Raw genomic sequence first — 4,711 nt, 5'->3', positions numbered from 1 at the left:
ACTCTGTCCCCCTAAACACTTTTCTGAGTATTCCCATCATTGTACAGGCAGGGACTACATCTGTGTTGTTCACAACTATATCCTAGTATATATGGTAGGTGCTCACCAAGCATTTGTTGTGTGAATGAACAAAAGTCCAACCTTTCCATCTTGATAATTCTGCTGTAGACAAGAGAAAAGTTGAAACGTCTACAATAGCACTTAGAGTTTGCACCAGCAATTTGAACAATTAATTACTTATGTCAGTTTTGAGTAAAATAAGCAAAGTCATTTCTTATGGTTCTTTTTCCCTCACAAAAATGAGCATATATTACATGTTCAATAAATACCTACTAAACTAAACTTAATTTCTACTCCTTTTCATTTCCTTTTGGTGAAGACTAGCAAAGCCAATTATATCCTAATGTGATCTAAAGGGTACATAGCTTGTTCTTAAAAATGAAGTGACAATGTAATTAACTCAGGAGATGGGAAATCTACAGGCCGTGAGAGCAGAGCTAATTTTAACAAAAGAGGCAGAGTACAAGATTTGAGTTCAGAAAGAGCAAAATGTTTTTATTCTAGATTAATATTATTTTTCCATAGCTAAGAGGCCTGTTGAAGAAAGAACATAATGAGTCCATCTGGTTTAACGTCCAAAGTGATTGCATTAAATAAGTGTACCAGGATGTTTTTGACTGCAAAACTCATTTTGTTACCTATTTTACGGCATTCAATGGCAACCTATTTTCAGCAATTTGAACAAGGGAATTAAGGTTTCACAGAGAAGAAAATGACAGCAATTCCAGTTACATAAATGTAATGAATTTAATAAAACACAATCTTTCCCCCAGAATTAATTAGCACATCAACTACATGGAATAAGTCTATACATGGCTAGCCACCAAGAAAAAAAGAAGGAAGTTTATACAAAAATAGTTCCTATTAATGACTCCCCAATAATAAAAGAAATGGCATCATTCTGGATAATGTCAAAGGCTTGACTCTTTAAAAAGAGCAGATGTAGCTGTGAAACATTAAGGTACAACTAAACAAAACCTGATCACTGAAATAATAGCAAAAACGTTTTTTAACTTATCAAACATTTTCCACCAATACTTGTAGGTATGCCTGAAACATTCCATATGTGCTTCAACTCACACCAATTAGGAATTTGGTTTTTGCCACATATACTTTCTACTTCACTTCTCTGTAAGCAATGTATAACTATTTTTGCCTTAATTATGCATATTTATATTTATATCTAATTTTGCTTTAAGTATTTTGCTTTGAATTTGTAAAAGGACTAGCATGCTTGAGAAAATGCATTAGAAAATTTATTCACTTCTTAAGCTATGTGAATTCCAAAAGGAACAATATTTTCTCATGTCTCAGAATGTAAGGTAACAGTGGAAAGTAACTAGAAAAACTATGAACACTACCCGAAATGTTATCCAGGGGAGGAGGAAGAATTGTCAATTTCATATGTTAAAGGCATGAGTAAGAGGAGACTAATCTCACTTCCTGATTGCATCTACTGAGTACCATCCATTCAATAATACAGTTACAGAAATATCAAGTAACCGTACAATAACCACGTCTGCTTATTTATACATGCAGACAATCACAGGTTACAGTTAGGAAGTAACTGTTTACAAGAATTATATGGATTTATAAATGTCGATCTCCCTAATCTTTTAAAAATATAGCTTAGACTTTCTGCAATGTACAATGTTAAATATATACCATTAGCAATAAACTTATCACTAGGCACAAAAGTATTTATACCAATTTTGGGAGTTTCTCAGCATTTATTTCCTCGAATTTTTGTTTTATTGAGTGTTTATTTATTTAATCAAAACTTTAAGTGTTTTAAGAAGTGTAAAAAAATTTTGTTTAAGAAATCTGAAATTCAATGAAAAAAATGTAAGCAATATATTAGAGAAAAGACAACAAATAAATTACAATATGAAATAAAACTTTATTCTGATGAAGGTAGATACTGGGGGGAAAAGATGAATGATTAAATAGGAGAAGAGGGCAAAACAAGGAAGACTAATCCAATAGAAATACTGGGCATAAAAATAATACACTGTATAAGCATCCTATATCAATCTGTGTTTTAGCTGAATTTGCCTAACTATGAAGAAAAATTTTTTTATTAAAAGGCTTTGGGTAGGTACAAATATTGGGAGGTCTGGAAAACCAGAATGATGCTAATTTTTTAAGAATAATGCCAAAAACTACACAGCAAAATTGGCACAGTAGTAAAACCACCACTACTACTTTAATCCACCAAGTACTAAAAAAAGTCAGACTTGGAACTGAAGAAAAATTGCTGCTGTTTTTGCTCTGGTCATCAAAGAAAGCCAAAACACCAGTACAGCTAGCAAAATAACAAAAGCTCCAAGCAAAACCTTCTCTCTCACTTCTACATCAAAGTCACACCCTAGTACATGACTGGTGAAGCCTATGTCTCAGGGCTGTGTGGTAGCTTCAAGGATGTCCAGGAATTTTCATCCTGCCTCTTCTATTAGTGGTGGCACAGAGCATGGAAATGTCTCCTATATGTGAAAAATATAATGGCACCTGTGAATAAGACAGATGAACACCACAACCATGATATAGAAAATGTGTGCAATTAACTGTGGACAGTGCAGTGAATTTAGATGCTACATGGGAGGAGGGACTTCATCTGCCTACTTCACCTAGAATAGAATCTAGCAAATGTGTAGTAGGAACTATTAAATGAATGACTCAGCTATGGAATGCTGGTCACATTTTGCATATTTCTCATTTCAACAGATGTTAACATGATTTTCATGTTGAAAAAAGAGTGATTTTTATATATTTTTTTCTTTTAAATAACAATAAGGCAGTGGGAATGGGGAAAGTAATAATATAGGATGGTATTACAGGATGAAGAAGTCTCAGTTTCAAATCGTAATCCTCTCCAGAAGGAGGTTTCACCAAAGCAGACAACTCTTTTTCTGAAAATTCCACATTTACATCATTCTTCTGAACATTCTTGATCAAGAGTGTAATGATTACCTGAGATTCTGTTTGATACCAGTCAGACTTGATCTTTTGACTGATGAGTCCGTTGGGATGCAGACCCTTGGATTCCAATCCATTCTGTACTTCCCGACACCTTTTAATCCAGACAATGAAATCAGCATCTGCACTACCTAATTTTTGTCCTTCTGTAAAAGTTTCTAGAGCACCAGCATAGTTTTTTTCATGGTATTCACATACCCCTTTTCTCAGCATAGCAGTAGAATTATGTGGATTGAGATCAAGAGACTTCTTTGTATCAGGAACAGCATCACAGTAATTCCCAAGAAGAATGTGACAATAAGCTCTTTGACAATAATATCGTGCATCATCCAGTTTCTGTTCCAAAGCCTTGGTCAGCTCCTGTAACACCACTTGAGGGTCCTCATTGATCAGAGCATCTGAGAAGCTCTGGGAAAACCTCTGGGCTGTGGCAGGTCCTGCTGCAGCTGCTGCCACCATTCCTAATAGTGACCATTGTTGCTGCAGGAGGTGCTACTACTGCAGTTATTAGCTATGCTGCTGGCCAAGGGGGGACGGTTTTTACACTTTTAGAGGATTTAGAAGAAGAAGGAAGAGGAGGTGGCAAAGCAGGAGGAGGAAGATGAGGAAGGAAACTGTATGAGGCCTGCAGAGCCTAAAATTTTACTATCTGGCCTTTTACAGAAATAGCTTACTGACCCAGTAATGATAAAAGGCTGGAGAGTGGATACAGGTAGTTGAAGTAGGATAGTGAAGGTGCCAATTTAAACCAAATTAGTTTTGATGGTCTTTATGAACAAGTACGGAGGGGGAAAAAAGGTGTTACTTGGGTCACTAATTGTGTGCCGGTTGCCAGAGAATGTTTTCTCCAGCAACAAAATCTTATCTGAAAAAGTGGCTATAAGTGGAGTCACTACCACATTAAGTTTACAGTAGTCCATTTTCATTCTCCAAGCTCTGGCTGTCTTCTGAACAAGCCAAAGAGGTGAATGGAGTGGGGATGTAGGATCCCTATCCCTGCATCTTCCAAGTCCTTGAAGGCACTACGTCCCATAATCAAGTAAATGTTGGTGGGAATCCCTATCCCTGCATCTTCCAAGTCCTTGAAGGCACTACGTCCCATAATCAAGTAAATGTTGTCATAGAACACTTCAGTGAATATAAGGCAGGTGACCAACTCATCCCAGTTCACCTGGGACGTACCCAGTATTATCACTGAAGGAACCTCCTCAGTCGTGCACAAACCAGGGTGGCTGCTCATCCTAATATAAGGAGAGTAAAGGGGTGAGCTGGTTACTTCAAAGCGAGCTGGAGAACTTGGGGGGGAAAAATATGAGCTCAAGATTTTCAATTCCTCACCTAAAGTCTGAGTAAAGGACTTTAAACTGTCTATGACTGCCCAAAAAGAAATCTTTGCCTGATATAGGCATTGGATTACAGGTGTCTACAGGTGATAAACTGTTAACTGTTTTTGCCACCACATGCCATGAATAAGTGTCCTCCTTAAAACAACAATAATAATAATAATAAAAAGGTTATCACTGGCTATAAATCTAATCACATCCAAGAATCAATTCCAGATAATCCAGAACCAATTCAGAATACCCATCCTTAAGGTTTTGCTCCTCTGGAACCATGACCAACATTAACTTCTAGAACATTCAGGGTTCAATTAGAGAAACAAAACTGCCATGAA

General features: G+C 36.5%; 1 pseudogene; it reads right to left on the bottom strand.

Moving 5' to 3' along the window:
• Nucleotides 1-2,799: 2,799 nt before the first annotated feature.
• Nucleotides 2,800-3,495, bottom strand: LOC103610383 (annotated as a pseudogene).
• Nucleotides 3,496-4,711: the final 1,216 nt, after the last annotated feature.

The sequence above is a fragment of the Galeopterus variegatus genome, unplaced genomic scaffold (genome assembly GCF_000696425.1).
Source record: "Galeopterus variegatus unplaced genomic scaffold, G_variegatus-3.0.2 Scaffold11049, whole genome shotgun sequence".
Taxonomy (NCBI): domain Eukaryota; kingdom Metazoa; phylum Chordata; class Mammalia; order Dermoptera; family Cynocephalidae; genus Galeopterus; species Galeopterus variegatus.
The sequence above is the reverse complement of the archived record's forward strand: the minus strand, read 5'-3'. Positions and strand labels throughout refer to the sequence as shown.